The 18,983-nt window shown below is 49.2% G+C and overlaps 1 protein-coding gene across 4 annotated transcripts in view; it reads right to left on the bottom strand.

Moving 5' to 3' along the window:
- TOX2 (TOX high mobility group box family member 2) overlaps positions 1-18,983 on the bottom strand; it is a 155,318-nt gene that overhangs the window by 121,555 nt on the left and 14,780 nt on the right. Inside the window, exon 1 of one of the 4 annotated variants that reach the window (XM_074605335.1) lies at positions 12,470-12,604. The exons of the other annotated variants lie outside the window; for them this stretch is intronic. The gene's annotated coding sequence lies outside the window, so the exon portion shown is untranslated. Of the gene's footprint in view, positions 1-12,469; positions 12,605-18,983 lie in introns of those variants that run through there. 4 annotated transcript variants of the gene reach the window in all.

Here is an 18,983-nt window from a genome sequence, read left to right as displayed (position 1 = left end):
CAGTGATAATCATAATAATTTTTTAGCACTTGTCTGCCAGACAGAATTATCAGCAAAAGCGGGGGCCTGTTATCTGCAGGAGTGGTATATGATACATTCATTTTTTTTTTTCCCCCCTCTATAAACTTCAATTATTAATGATGGAAATTTTTCCCTGCCTATTCTTCCCTTGGTGGGAAAAACAGCCATTACTGACATTTGCCGATTTAAATCTAATCCTCCTCATCTGCATGTAGACGAGGCTCTGTTTGACTCTACCCATTGATCCAGCCAGGAAAGGGGACTCTCTAACTTAATCTGATGTCAAATGGTGATGTGTCCTGTAGGAAATCGGTGCTGTAGATCTCCATGCTATAAATATGTCACCAGAATTAACTGAAAGCACTAATAGGTCACTCAATGAGCTCCTCGGTGCACACAGGGCACCATCAGGCTGCTGTCGAGGTACTTGTGATTGATGACACCAAAAATTAGCCAGAACAGAGGGTTGTCAGCCAGCCTGGAGACAAGGGACTCGCTGACATGCTTTGTTCTCCGCGTGTGCTGGGTCCCATCCCAGCCCTGGCATTTCAAAAACATTTAACACACTTTACATTAAACAAAAAATATTACAAATTCCTACTACTAGCATAAAACAATAGAAAAGAATTAGGATCCCTTCCAGCTCTCCCTTCCTGCAGTTTTGTCCTGCTGCACCAACTGCTTTTGGTGAGCAACGAGAGCCAAGAGAGAGATCCTGGGGTCTGGCTGCAGGCACAAATCCCCCGTGGGCCTGCACAGGGATGGCATCAGGTCCTGAACACACAACCCACACTGCTCCGGGGGTCAAAGCGATCACACCTTGCTCCCTCTGAGCTGGCTTCTGCACAATGTGCTCCAGCCAAAACTCCCCAACACAGACAAGAACCTTCACTGTTTAACCAGGTTCCTTCACTCAGTTTACACCCTCTTCTGCCCAATCTCTCTCTTTCTTAGCACACGTACACGCACTGTGGGCCTTTGGAAAAGAGGTTACAACCCCTCACACTCAGGTACTTCTAATGCAATTTCTCATCCCAGTTGGTTGAGCCCCATCACCATTGCTGTTGGGTCGCTCATCATGGCCAAGATGTCCAAGCCCGGCTTCCCCAAAGCTCTCCAAGGGTGTCACCATGTCAGGGATTCTGGGGCTACCAGGGATGGCCACCACAGCCTGCAGGGCCCTGGTTCTCAGCAGATCCAGCGATGCACTACAAGATGTGTGACATCTCCAGCGGGGGAGTTCCTGCTTAATTTTCTTCATCCTTAGTCCTGGCACCAAGGGGCTCATATCGAGCATGAGCCAAGATTCACCATGGAGCTGCTGCCACCCCCATTCATTAGGGGGTCAGGGCTGCACTGCTCACTTCACCTCCTGCTGTCAAAAGACCACCAGACTAACCTCTGAACTTAAACCTGTCCTCAAATCCCCAGGACATCTCATGAACACTCACGGCTTCCCAGCGCACACCAGAGCTGCTGGAATTTCTTTCTCCTGTGGTCCTTTTCAAACAGATGACATTGCATTTAGTGCCTGGCCCAAGCCCACACCCTAGTCCTGCTTTGGCTCACTGTGGTCCTGTCCAGCCCACGCCAACTGCTGGGACAAGTGTCCACCATGGCTCGAAACCTTCCACTCACTTTCCAGTGTGAGGAATGCCCCCACTCCTGCAGGAATCACAAACATTTTGAGGACAAAAGCTGCTGCTTTTCAGGGTGTGGGTGAGAGCAGGACCACCCAAGCGATCACTCAGAAGGTGGCTCCAGCGAGCAGAGGCAAAGCGATGGCTGCGTTGGGGCATTCGACTTGTGCACAGCACTTCCAGGGCAATGCCGTTTTCCTTCACAGATGAATGAGCCTCACACATGAATAAAGCCCTGGAAAAGCATCCGACTCAGTCCTGAATAGCAGCCATCCCCCGCGCACACGGATCAGCCCGCAACCTTCTCCCTGTCCAGCTACAGTTGGACTCATGACACAGCCTTGCTCTCTGGCTGGGAGGAAACTCAAGCCAGATTGCCATTATTTTCCTGTACCTAATCAGTTGCGACAGTGCCAAAGTTTACTCTTTATAGCTTGTGCTATGGTATATATGCACCAGGGATGCAACAGCCAAGCCTCTCCTCCAAAAACATACGAGCTCCCAGAGGTCCCTGGAGGAGTCGGGTCTCTGATCCACCTCCAGTTATCTTCACAAAAAAGTCAAAGCCAACCAGAAGACCTCAGAGTCAACAGGACTGCCAAGCGCAGAGCCAGCCAGACCCTCCCAGCTCTCCTGGATGAGCAGGGCTCCTTCTCAGGGTTATTTTTATGGCTATAAATTATTTGTGCCGGACACCTGCAAAATGGAGATGTTGAATTGGTCCCTTCACTCAACTAAGTGCAATCAAAGCTCTCTTCAGACGGAGGCTTTGAGGTTTTCCTCAACTCATGAGCTGGGCCTCCTTGTTAAAACCAAACAAACCCAAACCAGCTTCAAGAAACATCAGAGGACTGAAATTCGTTCGTATTTAAAACTTGATGAAAAATAGCTGGATGGAGCAGTGAGGAAATTAGAACAGAATCCAGACTTGAATTTACTGGAATCTCGCCCATTTTAGAGGGCTCAAACACAACAACTCTTTGGTAATCTAACATCCTTAAAGCCAAGAAGGTGGGCTCTCCTCAGAGCTGCTGCTGCGGGAGCAGTTGTGGTGCCACGCTGCAGTTAACGCCGGGGAGCCAGGTGTTCGATAATCCCCGACCACAGAGAATATTATAATTGTTAGCACTGTAATGATAGCGAGCGATTTTAACGGGCGGCCTGTATGAACAGGCTCACCTTAAACAGAGGAGCAGGCAGCATTTTCAAACAGCACCTGGCTTCGTCCTCGTTATTTACCTGAACAGATGTTCGCTGTGATACTTCCCGAATCCTGGAGCTGGATATTTGTCAGTGTTAATGGGATTTCCAGGAGCTAGTTTGCTTTAGGAGCTCGTTTTCTCATTCAAATTGTAACCGTCACCATTTTCTGTTTTGTGTTGCCTCTTTCACTCATGATTATCTTCCCCGGTTTTCACTTTTCTCTGGGTCACTGAGTGCGGATCTGTTCTAATTACTGTCATTTTAGCTTTTGTGCCGCACTCCGTCACACCAGGATCCGGGCTGCATGAATAAGTCATACATCTGCTCTGCGTAGTCTCTGCTAACCAGGACGGAGCCCAGCTCATCGCATCTCCTCCCACCGTGTCCCCACCGGCCACTTCTGCCACCAGCTCACCTGAAAGGCAGCCCCGGGGAGGAGCTGCCCCGAAACCCCCGCCTTCCTCTCCCAGGGGTTTTGGCATCGTTTGATTCGTCTCCGTTTAGACGCCGATGCCCTACTTCCACTAAAACCCCCTGGTGTGGATGGTGATCTGCTCGCCCGAGGGTATGAAGTTATACTAATACGGATCACAGGGCAGCAGCCCCTCTACAGGTTTGCTAAATTAACAGTATCGTTGCAAACACTTCATGCCTTATGGAAAGGTTTAAATCAACACGGAAACGCTGCCCAGCTGGGGAGGCCGCTGCCCTCCAAGTCCCACGCTGGTCCAGAGCTACGTGCCTTGCACAGAAGCATAAAAGCTAATTGTCTTTAAACCCTCAGATCCCCTCTGATTGGGAATTCACAGCCCTTTGACCATCAGATCTTGCATTTTGCTCACGCTCGCTATCAGAGGAGGAAGGTGGTGGTTACGGGACATGGTAGAACTGCAGGGTAGCGATTTGCAGGCGATGACTTGGAACGTTTTGTGTGTGCAGTGGCCCTAACAATGACGGTCCCTCTTGCAGGGTGCATCCTTCCGGCTCCCAGAGACGGCACGTGAGAAAGGCAACGATGCACTGCCGCACCACGAGCCGAAGGGGCACAGAGCTCCTCCCAGGGCTCACACACACCAGAGGCTACAAGGAATTGAGATGTGTCACCGTCCCAGGAACAGGGGAAGGGCCCGCAAAGGTGGCTTTTAACCAGACCCAACTCCCGGGGCCAGAAGGGCATGTCATTTGGGAGCGAAGGGATCAGAGCAGATCTCCACGACTGCGTGGAAGATGACACCTATCAGAGGTAGGCTGGTCAAATATTTGGTAAGCAAAACTAAGGATGGGCATATGCATAATGTGATGGTCTCATTACCACTAAATTCCTTTAACGTGTTATTTTGCCAAAATAAATAGCATTTCCATTAACAGAAGCTTCACGGGGCCAGCACACGCAGTCGCTGCTCCCAGAAGTGGTACACAGCTCTGCACTGAGGGGGACCTGCCGTGGCTGTCACTGCTGTGCCCAGCATCCCGGGCTGGCAGGTGGGACAGCCACCATCCAGCCTGCGGCACCCGGCAGCAGCACCCCTCTGACCACAGCAGGCATCCCCAGGAGAGCCCAGTGAGGGATACAGGATGGTAAGCTGTGTCAGGAGCCTTAAAATAAAGTAAAAGAAAAAAACATTTTTATATATATAAAAATATATATAATATATTTATTTTTATAGATATATATTGATATATATCGATACATATTAATCTATCTACCTATCTATATATTGATATAGATAGATAGGTAGATAGATAAAATTGCCAACAAGACTTACTAACAACACAACTATTTTTTTCTCTCTCCTTTCCGGGAAGTGACTTTGCTTTCGCCTCTCCTGACATATCTCAGGACGGCTGTCGGGATGCAGAGCAACGCTTGGAGCCGCTCATTCAAGCTGGCTCCGAGCGGCTTCTTGCAAACACTCGAAGGAACAAGTGTTCGTTTATTCAGCTGCACACACAATCACACGAAAACCAATAAATACCCACACCGAACCGCTTGCAAACATCCAACAGGTTGGAATTCAGTCACACAAAACTACAGCTTAAACAATACCTCCAGGCAAACGCGTTCAGTAAAATATAACGGCATCAACACCCAATTTGTGAGTGGAGCGAAGAATCACGGTCGCACAGGAACCTCATTCACAACTGCAAACTTGGCCCGCTGTTCTCCTGGCACACGAACCGACTGTAATTCAGCACGTGGCCTTCAGCTGACATCTGCTACTGGTCTGATGCACAAGGACTTTCTGTCTTGCATCACGCGAGAACGGTGGTTGAAAACCTTCAAGAATCAGCTATTTTCAGAGAGGCCTCGTAATTCAAGAGAATCTTATCTAAAGGACTTTGTCTTTATATCCTTATCAGAAACGTTTTCCCATTTACCTGATAACACATAGATACATTTCTTTGTAAGGAGATGCCCGTGATGGCGTCTCTTCAGGGGAGAGCAAACTCAGTCAGCAGGACGAGCTGCCCCGGGGGTGCACACCGGACACTCAACGTACGGCGCAGGCTGTCTGTGGTATGGGATATCCCTTTGGCCAGCTTCTCCTGTCTACGCTCCCTCTCAGCTTCTACGGGCAGCTGAAAAAGTCCTTGACTTAATATAAGCATTACTTAGCAACATATATGCGTTACCAACATTGTTCTCACACTAAATCCAAACCACAGCAGCTCCTAGGAAAATTAACTCTATCCCAGCTGAAAGCAGGACACCAGGAGGGCAGGATGGAGATGTCCCCGTCCCCATGCTGTACCCTCACAGTGGCAGCGGGCTCCCTGCCCCTGCTCCAGCAAGGCACGTGGGTGGAAACAGAGGTGGAGCAGGAGCACGGTACAAGCAGCACTGACAACACACCAGCGAGCACTTCTCTCTGACTTCAACCCCAACCACAAGTGATGACGAACACGAAGCATATCCTCATCAGAATAAGGCCAGTGAAAAAACTACAACCAAGCGTTAGAAGTATTAAACTCAGAGTCATTACTCCATCGGTTCCTGGCAATACTGGAGTCAAAGGTTTAGACAGGACTTACGCGTTTTTAATCCATGTTTCATTATACTGGTAGTTTGGTGCTGCCACTTAAAGACTGCGCAAGCCTGCAGAGAACAAAGTCGTCTTCTCAGGATGACCCCAGCTAGAATATCACTTTCCTGAATCAGCAAAAGCTGCCAAACCCGTTTCTCAACAAGATCTATGCTTGCCACAAGGTAAAACCCTTCCATTGAAAAGTATCACCTTGTTATCCTCATCTAATAGCAGGATATTGGAGACACCAGGTATCTCCCATTGTCCAACTACAGCAGATCCTGAATTTCTTCCTCTCTGCTCTAGGATTTAGTCTCGACACCCATATGCCAACTTAGTCAAGCAGGCACGTTGTTCTAGCTTCAAGTAATCCTGCGCTGTAGCATTAGCTGCAGCTGATCAGGCCAGTTAGTTCAACACCTTTCCTTTGGAGATAGCCATGGTGCTGTGACGCTTCAAAAAAAGCTCAAAACACCCCCCAGCAGAAGCCGAGACATCTGGGTAATGACACAAATTCAAAACGTATAGCGCCTGGAACGGCAAACAGCCGAAACAACACTGGGGGGTCGGCTCTTACAGTCTTGCTGGGTGTTACCGGTCCCCAGGCAGCACAGCACACGAGCAACGGGGAACTGGAACAGCCAGTCCAAAGGTACATAGAAATAAGGAAAAGAAAAGTACGACACTGAAGTGTTCATTGTAATGGCCAAAAATAAAACCCAAACCTGTGCATCAGTTATTGGTTTGTCCCTTTGAGTTGCGCATAGGTACGTCTCTCTTCCGTATTAAGAGTAATTCAATGTTTATTTAACTCTTAGCAGATATTTAACTCTTAGTAGAAGACTTAATAGCACCTTATGCCTGTGCTGGAGGTGCTGGACTCCCGCAGGCACTTGGAAATCCCAACCCGGCTGATGCGGCGTGACAACCTGCAGTCCTCATCCCGCAGCTCATGTTATAGCCAGCAGTCAATGCCACGGCCGAACCCGCCGCGTGTTACGCACGCGCTGCTGCAGAAAGGCTTTTAGAGTCATTTAATCTCCTCGCTGGAGGTCACATTCAGACCTGGCACGTGCACGTGGATGCAGAGCACAGCCGCAAACGGCAAGGGCTGGGAACGGCAGGAGTAACAAACTGGCCAGAAAAATTTCTGTCTTCTTTCAGGCAGGGAAAATAGAAAAAGAAAAAATAGAAAAGAAAAAAAAAAACACACACAACAGAAACGGTTCATCAGATAGTCATAGCTAGCTTGAAACAAAAACCACAGCCACTCAAGGCTTGTGCGCAGTGGAGTTTCTGGGGCACTCACCTCCTGTTTTTGTTTCAATTAAGACAAAAGCAGGGGTTTTTTTTCAGTTTCTGTATTAAAAAAAAAAATATTACTGAAGGCCAGCCTAAAGCCCCCAGCCTGCTCTGGGTGGGCAGCCTCCAGCACACGGCTCACCTGAGCAGGCGCAGCCACCCAGTCAGCTCTACTGGTCTCACTGGAGACCACCCCGATGTGTGCAATCCAGTGGTTCCCTTCCACAGCTCTCCCTAAAACGCATTCAGTCCTGCATTCATGGCAGCAAGGTTTCTTCTTCCCTGCCCGAGCAGAGCCTCCACACCTGTATTGGTCTTATCTGATATTCTCCCGTTCATTCCTGATTTCGCCACGGTCACATGGATGTTGCCCAATAACCCACCAAGCAGCTGGTCCAGAGGCATGAGGGTTTCTTCTTCTTTGGGAAGGGGTAAGGAGCATCCAACTCATTTACATGAAGGTTTCTTCTTCTTTGGGAGGGCGTAAGGAGCATCCAACATATTTCTTTGCAGTAAGACAAAGAGAAATGCGATAAAGCAAGGTCCTGGCTTCCCAACCTGCCACCTACAATGTCAGGGGAGAAGCTCTCTTGCCGGCAGGTTACAGGTTGGTACTAAATACTCAGCATCTCTGTCGAATACAAAAATCACCTTACACACTATGCTCAATCTTTAGTTAACCTGGTGAAGGCTCAGCTTGCCGGGTCCCAGGGCAGAAAAGCCAACCAGGCAGGAAGAAAAGGCAGGAGAGGGATGGGCAAAAGCACAAAAGCAGCAGTGCAGTGGGTTCAAAATGAAATTAAAGGCAGCTTGTTGTCCCAGCCCCCCAAGTCTCCCTTTGGCCTCTTTCCTCCCCGGTGCTGCCCGCTCCTCTTGCCCATTTATCTCACCCCTGCTGCACGCTGGGCTCCGAGAGCCTTGTCCTGCAGTGCTGCCATCAGCTCTCAGAGAGCCTTGTCCTACAGGGCTGCAAACCAGCTGCTCCCCCAGCACAGCTGTCAAAGAGGTGATGTCCTGACACCCCACACATCTGCTGGCCCTTTACCCTCAGAGGCAGGCTGCCGGGCCAGGCTGGGGGCTCAGCCCGTGGCCACTGCATCAGGGATCACGCTGGGGTCTCATCCTGGGCTGGAAGGATCCAGGCAGTCCAGAGATCAGCTCTGCTCCTTGAGGAGTTCAGAGGTTTTTATGATGCTTTTTCAGTTTTTCGTACAGTTTGAGGACATCAGCAATGAGAACACGAGCAGGAACGTGCTGCATTTTGGGGCATTTGAAGACCAGCAGCGTTGGGGGTATGGTATGGTTGCGTTCCCTCTGCTGCTGGGACATCCAGACGGCCAACACACATCCCAGGACACCTCCCTGCCCACTCCATCTTCTGCCCTGCTCCTCTGCCCACGCCCAAACAGACCCGACACCATCCAGCTCCAGCTTCCAGCAAAGGCAGGGATTCACCAGAGTTATCCCAAACTGCACCAAACCCCAGTTGTATTCACATTCTAGAAATTCCCCAGATTCTCTATCGTGACCTTGGTTGATTTTAAAAAAAAAAATTAAAAAAAAAAAAAAATCAAAGTACGGCCCTTTTTGTACCTCCCACCTGCAAAATAACAAGAGATAGGGACAGACAAGAGAACGAAGCCTTCCTTCCTCCTCCCCGTCAATATTTTATCACAGCAAACACCTGCCATGCAAACAGCCCTGGGAGAAACAGGAGGTTCGTGGAACTGCCTCACACACGCACACCCCCCACAGGAAACAAAACAACCTGTACGAAGAGAAGCACAGCCCACAGAGCAAATGTTTGCGCGCTCCGGAGACGAGAGAAATTCTGCTTTTGCTTACGAGGGGGTGCGACTGCTCTGTCCCCACCGATTTCAGTGGCAGCTTCTGCAAAGGGCCTCGCGAGCGGTGCAAGGTCTCCTCCAAATAAGCTCAGCTTTGGGGGTTTAAATCGTAGTCAAAAGCAGAAAAGTCACTGCCTGCACTGAGTCACCAGCTCGCAGGTTCAGAACCTCCCCATGAAAGCACCGAGATGGCACGCGGGGACAAGGGACATCAAAGAACATGGGGAATCCTTCATGGTTTCCTCTGAAGGATTCAGATTCAGCTTACAAGAGCCAATCGGTCCCCCCTGCCCAGCTACGAAGTATTCATCACCTTTTGCTTCCTTCTGGTGGTTTTTGTTGGTTTTTTTTTTTTTTCCCCAACCTTCGGAGAACAGCACCAAGACACACGCAAAAAAAATAATAAATCTATACATACATATAACTACCAACTTTTACAGTCATGAGCTGTGCAGGCAACATCCCGATTCCTGCACCACATCCGTGAGACAAGCGCTCCGGGACGCCAGCGCTCCCAGGGTGAGGGTGACACCTCTGGGGAAGTCCCCAGTTGTTTGTTACAGAGCACGCAGGGATCGGCGAGATGGGAGGTCATTATTTCTACTGGAGACGTGATTTCAGGCTGTGAGACAATTTTAGGCTGCACGAGCCTGAAATAACTCCCTAGGCCAAGTTTATAACTTGTAACAGTCAGACCTATCATCCCCACTGATTTTATTGAAGACCCACGTGAGCCCCTGACTTACGCTCTGGAGCTGTCAGCCTGGGAACCGAAAGCATCAGTGTCAGGGGGGCAAGGCCCCCTTCTCACAGCATAGGTTTTGTCTCAGTGTGGTTTTTAAGTCATTAAAGGCCCTGGTGGGACGGCTCTTCTCCACGGCTGCATCCCCTCAGCTGGCTGGTGGAGCAGTGCTGGGTCATCCCCAGAAATGAGACCCCACCACAACATCCAAAGCTGGTGGCGGGCAGGAGAGGAGGATCATCCCCTCCTGAGCATGTCGCTGTACGTGCCCCCGGGATGCTCCACCGCCTGCATTTCCAACCACGGAGGACACGATGTGACGCGCATCCCCACATCTTATCCTGGGTGGGATGCTGCACAGCCCCTCGTTTATCAACCTAACACTGACAAAAACCATCACTAACCCACGTCCCTCAGCACCACGTCTACCCATCTTTTAAATACCTCCAGGGATGGCAACTCCACCACTTCCCTGGGCAGCCTGTTCCAATGCTCCACAACCCTTCCAGTGTAAAAACCCTTTCAGTGTAGAAATTTTTCCTAATATCCAATCTAAACCTCCCCTGGCGCAACTTAAGGACATTTTCTTTTCCACATTTCCTTTCTGACTTGCTTCACAGAGCCGTGGCAGACTGCACTACCACGGATCAGACCGGCCACCTTGAGTTGGGCAAAGCAAGAGAGGGAGGTTTGAGGTGTGCTTGGGTTCAAGCAAGAGGGGCAAGGCTTTAGTGGTCCAGCTCATGGGTTGCCCATTCCTAGCATGGCTGGAGACCTCTTAGATTTGGGGTCCAAGAAAACCTTCTAGGGCTAGAAAAATCTCTAGCAAACATGGAAGGGTCTTCTTAGGTCCACCATGGAGATAAGAAAAAGTCCTCCTGATTTATGTTATTTTATCTTCTCTATAAAAGTAATGCCAAACATGAAGTTGTGGTCATCGACTGCATTAAGTCCATCTGCAGTGGGAATTGCAGACCGAATCTGTCACCGAATATGTGATGGCCACCCTCCCCTCACGGCTTGTAAGGACAGACCCTTCGCCACGAGACCGTCTCTCCCCAGGCCGTGTAGGGAGGGGGCAAGTCTAAACTACACTCTACAGGAAATATTGAGAAATCCAGTCCCTTTGGTAAAGTGATCCTTCCTAAGCACGAAAACCACAGGCCCATGATTGATGGAGCGGCTGCGCTTTCAAACCGTGAGCTCAAGCAGGCAATCCCAAAAGCCAGAAACAGAGCCCATAAATGAGCACGTACAACTGTCGGCAGAGACAAGGGTTAACAGTCTTATCTAGGGTCACCAGAAGAAATTCCAAGTAAAACCCACAGCACGCAGATTTCCTGCTTTCTAACCCAATGCCCTATTTATACCTCTCTTTCTTCACAATGCCAGTGACAGCTTTTTCCTCACTTACAGGCACGTTTCCTGCTTTTTGAGTTGTGACTTTCATTTGTAGCTCATTTCCATAACCTCAGAAATGTAGTTTCAATGGAAGTGTTAAATGTACTGATAAATTCTTCGTGAATCTTAAAGTTATTGGCAGAGAGAATGGGGGCAATTTACCCTGTATCAGCCAATTGAAAATTATATATTTCAAAATCCTGTAACGGAACGCAGCAAGGTTTATCTCTGACTGATAAAGTAACGCCTTGCTGCTGGGGAGAAAAATAACAGAGCCTATTTCCAAAATACGAAGTCCTCGATGCGATGGCAAATAGGCTCATCTGTGCACGGTGACCTTCACAGTCTTTGGTCTTTATCGCGGAGGGCGGGGATAACTCTGCCATCGCGTGCGGGTGCAGCACCCAAACAGCCCTCAGTGTGAACTTCTCCATCCCTCCATCCCGTCGGGCCGCGCTTTGATTAAAGCGTTTTTCTGATTGCCTCTCAAACGCTAACCAGGGGCACCGCATGGTCCCGCTGTACGCCACTCCTCCGGTTCTTCTGGTTAAAAAAGCAAGAGAGAGAAAGAGAAAAAAAGAAAAAAAAAAAGAAAGAGAAAAGACGGTCTCATCCGATCCTTCTCTTTGCCAGAGCACCAGCATCTTCAAAAACACTGGCTGAACGAGTTGCACTAAATAATTAGGACACATGGGGGACTAAAAGTAAAGAAAGACCAAAGCACAGATTTGCTGCAACATTTCCACTTCACTGGAGTTAGAAACAAGCCACAAGTTGCCCGTTCTGGAACCAGACGGGGCTGTAACTGAACGAAATGGTATGGTCAGGTCGGGAGGCAAGCGGGGAAGAAGAAAACCCACCAAAATCATCACGACTTATGTTGGAATCTGAAGGTGAGATACGGAAAGAGAGAAGAGAGGGACGGGAACCACCTCGCAGGAGCGCAGGGGATGCTGCCTGGGCGAGGCAGGACCGCGGGGTGACGGGGGCCCAACCTGAGCTACAGATGAAGTTAAGGAAAGTTAAGGAATTTTTAGATTCGTTGGCAGGAAAAGCATGCAGCTAGGAAACCCCATCAGAATACAGCCCCGGAGGGGATGCAGGGAGGGAGAAAGCAGGGACTGAGGCATTGGAAATGAGATGAAGGGCCGGGAGCATCCTTTAGCAGCTGCTCGCCGCAGCCCGCGCCAGGCTGAGGGAGCCGAGAGGACTCTGCCATCTCCTCCCCCATCACTGGTTGGAGCGGACTCCACCATCCCGGACTCCACCTCATTCAGAATTACTCACGGACAGCAAAGCCCCGACAACAAAAGCCACAAGAACGAGGTACGGCGGGGTGACACGTCCTCCCAACGGGACAAGTCCGGAGCAAGGGGTGTCCTCCCCCGTCTTCGAAAGCTTTCGGACGTTATAAGCCCACAGACATTCATCACAGCCATGCGTCACCAAGACCGAAACAGCATTATTTCAAAAATTAAGTTGAAAATGTTAACGTGAACCAGAGGAGCAAGGACTGGACGATAAAGCAGCCGTCCGACCCCAGCAGAGCTGCCTCCAGCTCCCGCTCTCCTACAGAAACACACGGAGCTCGGTGCCCCATATAAAATATTTGTGCATCCTACATAATTTAGAATCCTATTAAATAACTCGACTCTCCCTATTTTTCATAGCCGCAAATTCCATGAATTTTGCATTGAATAAAAATTTAGCAATCATTGCAGTTGCTAATTTCTGTGCTGCGCTCAGAGCAGCCTTTCACTTCCCCATAATGATTTTAAAACATTATCCTGCTGTTTCCTTTTTTTCTCCGCCTGGCATTGAAGAGCTCTGCAAACTATTTGAATAGCGCTGCTCTGAAAAAAAAAGGAAAAAAAAAAAAAGAAAACTCTGTAAGGGAGAAAAAATTAAATTCAATCATCACTCTACCCTCTGTGAACTGCAAAAGTCTTGGGAACATGAAAAGGTGCTTTCTAAAGGATGTTAAGCATTCAAAAGATTAGACTGCAATGTGCAATTAAATGTGTTCCACAAACCTTTGTCAGAGTACCCGAAACCTTACTTCGGCGTGAACTTAAAATCCTCCCACTGGGAGCTTGTTCAAGTGGTTTACTTTAAACCTGTACTTCAGATATTCCATACCTTTCACTTTTATAATTCCTCAACATATGCTAACACTGGCAGAGTTAATAGTAACTGACTAATTTTAAACCCTGTGATTACTGGAGCTGATTTATATAGTAGCTTCACTTCACAATACTGCGAATCATGCACGCGGTAATTGCCAAGTTCAATTTTAGCTCTGTCATACTGAAGCATTAGTTTTTATGCCTCAGCTGTTGCCTCCTCCATGCTATAGAGGTAAGTTGATAATGCAGTAGGTTTTGCTGTTAAATATCATAATATTATGATACCCCGTGTCAGATTCTTGCGAGCTTTGTGAGCTATGCATCATCTATTAACTAAATACTTTATTAAAGGAACAGTTTGAAAAGGTTTCTGTTCTAATTTAGCTCAGAACACTGAATACTGGAAGGGGGAAAAAAAAATAATAAATAATGTAATGATTTAATTCACCACCAAAAGTGACTTGGTGGAGAGAAGCGCTCGCCGTCATCAAGGCTCTATGGTGGGAGCTGCCAAGGGATCCAACTAACGCGGGTAAACAAATATGCTCCAGGCGAAGCCCCTCACCCTGGCCTCGGACCGAAGCCTCCTGACGCCCATAGAAGCAGTGCCAGGAGGTCTTTTGCCCCCATGATGGGGAGTTTTGGGGCTGCGGGGCCCCGGCCATGTCCAACAGCCAGTTGCTTCTTGACCAAATCCCAGACATCTTAGGGCAACCGTCCCTCCCGTCCCCGCGGCTGGCGGGGCTCACGGAGCAAAGGTGGGACAAGCAAAGAGAAGAGGGTGGAGGAGACCAGAGAAATCAGATACTCCTCACTCCCAAGAGACGGGGCTCCGCAGCCCAGGGACGAGCTGCACTTGCAAGAGAAATGAGGCAACGCTGCCAAACTGCTGCTGCCTCTCGGCCCAATCAATATCGGGCATTAGCAATAACCTCTTAAGAGCACTTAAATTCACCCATCTCTTGGGCTTCAGGTTTTAAGGTTTTCTTTTTTTTTTTTTTTTTAAATAAATCTTCTCATATCAAATTTAACAAATGTGGGCAAACTGGAACTGGCTTCTTTTCCCGTTCGCACGTGCCACTGATGCCCAAGATCAATGAAAACGGCAATGCGAGCTGAAGTCCTAAAGCATCGGAGAAAGCTTCATGCCATGGAGGGATGCCCAAGGCACAGCCCCGGCCACGGAGACCAGGCACCCGCCCTGTGCTGGGGAGGAATTAATTCCCCAGCAGGTGCAGATGGGGCAGAGGAGTGGGGTCTCTGCCGTGGGCCAGGGCTGATCTTTGCGACCCCTTGCATGAAACCAGCACAATGCAACAAAAGTCTGTCTTCCTTAGTGCTTACATCTGCAGGACAGCCTGCATTCATTTTAACCCCTTCTTCTCCTCCACAGCCCCCTCATCCCCAGGCAGATGCAGAGACCCCAACCCAAGCCAACACATACGTGCCAGCCCCTGATGGGGACCCCCTCCTGATGCCACCACTTGACCATTCACCAGGTGGGGGAAATCGCCTCTATCAGCACTATCGTTCCCCCCTAAACCACAGCTTTTACGTACGCAGGACGGACATGCAATTCCTGATATTCACCAACAATATGGATCTTGCTCCATCTCTGAAGTTTGGGCATTAGGAACTTCACAAAACCCACGCGGGCAGTGGTTACCAGCTCAATGGCCACCTTTCCTATCAACCTTCTCACCGTTGTAGTGAGGAGAGGAGCACAGAAGAGGATGAGCTTCTCTTTTACCATTTTTTTCCCCCCTCAGTTTTCCAAAAGGAAAAGAAACAAGATGACATGCTAAACAGGGAGCGTCCTGCAAGCCCGGAGAGCTGCAGCGACACCCCGGCGTGGCTCAGAGCAGCGCCCGGGGCTCCTGTACCACAGCGGCCACGAGCTCTCTGCAGCGTTCCCTACGAGAAGGTGGGAGATTTCACACAGAGAGAAAGAAGAAGGAAGAATGTGAAAGTTTTTGCCAACTGTGTGGTTACTGGGAGGAAGGAATAGAATTCCTGAATTTTTCAGCTTTGATGAGTTTGGTAAAACCATAAACCACGTGCCGCACGCTTCAGGAGAATACATCACAAATTAATTGACCACAGTGCCCAGGGAATTCAGAGGTGGAATAGATTCTTTGATATCTGAAGTCCCATCTTTCCAACTCACCAGGGATGTTAGAATCGTAGAATCACAGAATTGCCTAGGTTGGCCTGATGTTTGACCAGTCCTGTTTGTTTTAGAGCCTTTTCTGCAGTCAGCGCTGCTGAAACCCAGCAGCCCAATTTCAGCCCGACACGAACCGCTGGTGGCTGCATCAGCCCCTGCATAACATCCCTGTAGGATGCTGACAGCATCTACATCTCCAGAGGTCTTCTGGAGCTAAAGATGAGCTTAAACCACACTTTCTCTCTTGCATCACCCCTGTACTTCCTTACGATCATCCCATGATTTCCCAGAGCGCAAACTCCCCATCAAAGTGGAGGAGGAAGCCACAGCCCAGCAGCAATGTCACCAAGCACAGGACTTGCAAGAACAACGATTTCCCCAGCAGCAGACCAGGAGGGACCAGTCTCGTGTTGGACACCGGCCCCTCTCAGCAGGCAGAGCACAGGACCATGGTCTCAAGTACCACGGACCAGACGTGCTGATGATGCAGAACTTGCAGCACTGAGATTCTTCTAAAAAGTAATCTTAGAAAGAAATTCTCTGGTAGCAGTATCAATTATCTCTCCCTTATCTACACACTATTTGTCCATCTTTGCTATTTTTCTAGGACCATCTTTTACCAGGTGTTTTCTCAGTGCCCAGTAGAACTGGGCCAGCTGGGGCCTCCACACTCTGCTGGACCACACGTAGTTGCAACAATACCCAACCCCAATTTTTGCGATCTCCTAAGTTTAAACAGAGCCTTGTACCCACATTAGCCACAAAGGAAGCCAGCAGAGCTCATCCGTCCCCTCTGCTCATGCAGAGCTGAGGCTCTCCACTGCCACCACTACGCACTTGCCTGCAAAGCCTTTGGGGAGGGTTGCATCCTACAGGCACATCCCTGCCACACACCCAAGGGCTGGAGCTGGCACAGCACCTTCACCACCCGTAGTTTCGTGGCTTCACACCAGCTATGAGCTCCGGTTCACTTGGGGACAGAGAAGGGGCACTGCCACAGCCAAGAGTGGAAACCTGCAGAGCAGGAGCTCCAAGCCCAAACCTGCACATCGCACGCAACCCCGCTGAGAAGACATCTCCCTCCACAGTCGGGATCTAATCCCTCCAGCAGGATACCCCAGTCATCCCCCCCGTGCTTTGCAATTCGGCGGTAATGAACTAACTGCAACCTTAAGCTTAAAATAAAAACGCCGACACCTTTGCACCAACAGATCTTGATTTCTCTTTCAAATGCACTTAGCTGCTTTTAAAGTGTCCCTGACTGCGTTGCAAACAAAACAAAACCAAAAAAAAAAAAAACCCACCCGTCCTCCTCGTTATTTGTGAAAGGAAAAGAGACAAGCAGGTGGCCTTGACTGCAGGAGTCTCTCACCACACTGTTATGGGACTAAACTGAACGGTGACACAGGTCTGAAAAACTCTTTGCAACGGGCAGGTAGACAGCAGAGCTACCAGATGTTGTTCTCCTAATATTTGCTGTGTTACCTCATTGGATATTACTCGAAAACCAACCTGTGCCAAGTTTTCCAAGGCCTCAGCTCCTTTTCTGTGGGGGGATCGGCAGTTCTGGGGGGCTGGCTCCTCTGGGATGTGGCTGGGACCGGGGTTCCCAGCTGTGCCGGCAGAGGGGCTGCGGTGACAGCAAGCCCAGGAGCCATTCATGCGATTACCGACGCACATCCTCAGCACCCAGCACGTTCCTACCGCATCCCAGCACGAGCTGTCAGGCTTGGGGAGAGGCATAAAAAAAAAGAAAAACGAGAAAACCCCCCCAAACTGCGAGTATAAGTTGGCGTTCAGAGGAGAAAACAAAAGATGCTTCACCAAAGTCTGACGTGGGCTGTGCACTTCGCCGAGAGCTGAGCTGAAGCCCCTGGGAGTTATTTAAAATGTTCTTTTGTTCACAGCCAGTTCTTCCCGAAGAGAGGAGAACTTTGGTCCAGTTTGGCTTATGTTTCACTTATACTTTTTTTTTTCTGCAGGAAGTTTTTGTCTTACTATTTCAAACCTCTTACACATGCAAGCGTGCATGTTTATTGCTGCAGCTGCTTGCTATCAAATACGTGCAGTTTGTTCAAAATGTGTGTGAGTATATAGTGCACAGCGTGGCTGCCCCATCCCTGGAGGGGTTCAAGGCCAGGTTGGACGGGGCTTGGAGCAACCTGGTCTGGCGGGAGGTGTCCCTGCCCAGGGCAGGGGGTGGCACTGGATGGTCTGAAGGTCCCTTCCAACCCAAACCATTCTACGATGCTATGATTTTGGGATGATATTCCTGATACATTTTCTGATGGTCTACAGTAATTTCCTGCTGTAATTTCTCCTCTCAGACCTTCTGTACGCATTCGAAAATCAGAAACACTTTGTGATTTAAAGACACGAATGCTACTTTTGATATTTAGTGCCCGCCCTGCGTGTCGTCTTTCTCATTCCTCATGTGCTGACATACGGGGAGGCTACGTTTAAAACACTGAAAACTTTCTTGCCTCCCTCCACCTCTGGTTAGCACTGCTGTCCTCCCCCACGCTGCCCAGTGCCTTCCAGTTTCAGATGCAAGTGCTTTAACCATTTTGCTGGGGGGAGATGCCGCTTCACCGAGGTGAGCGAAGGGAGGAGGGAAGAGAAGGAGAAGGAAGAATTACATCAGGAACCGGCCCCCGGGGACCCGTCTGCGATGCACATCCCCACATCAAGCTGTCAGCTCCCAGCATCCAGCCCCACCAGGGTTTATTTGCTCCAGAGAGAGAATTCATTTTGCTCTCAACTAATGCAACCCCAAAGTGCTTTAAAACAACATTCCTCTAATAGCGACGTTACGAGAGCCATTATTTTCCTGTTTGGAGTTAAACTAAGCAAATACAAAGGTAACTTTATCTTAAACAAACCACCATCATCACAAAAAATGGATACCAAGTATTCTCCTCCACCACATGGCGAATTTAACTTTATTTTTCGCTCTTCTTGAAGGAGACACGCTCATTGGCAAACACCGGCTTGCGCAGCAACACGGTGAAGAAACTGGAAAACACTTCCCTCAAAATCCTCTTGCTTAAGGACAGTTAAGAAAGCTCTGTTTAATAATATATTTTATTTCAAGCTCTTCTCCCCATTCATTCTAGAAAAGTGCATGTTTCAATGACTGACTCAAAAAAAGAGTAATTTCTAAATTATTCTCAAGTATTACGTTCTTCAAAGTATTCCTAGCTGTCTGTGACTTACCATTGCGCTTCATTTTTCCCACCCATCCCACCAGCACCTGTAATGGTCGCAGGGGTCTGTGTTTGCTGCTCTAGCTGGATAGACCCCAAGCATCTCCGATGAAGCGACCAGATTTGCTCCACAGGCACCGAGCCTGATCCTTCTATCCTCCATGCCCCGATAGCATGTGTTCAGCCCATCTCCGACTTCGGCCCTGTTTTACAGAGCCTGGCACTTCGGATGCCACTCAGGATAAGCGCGCGTGGCCTGCGCCAGCTCTCCTTTGCGAGATACATGAGTCCTCAAATTCCAG

The sequence above is a fragment of the Larus michahellis genome, chromosome 12 (assembly GCF_964199755.1).
Source record: "Larus michahellis chromosome 12, bLarMic1.1, whole genome shotgun sequence".
In the NCBI taxonomy this organism is placed as follows: domain Eukaryota; kingdom Metazoa; phylum Chordata; class Aves; order Charadriiformes; family Laridae; genus Larus; species Larus michahellis.
Note: the sequence above shows the minus strand (reverse complement) of the source record. Positions and strands in the feature narration are given on the sequence as shown.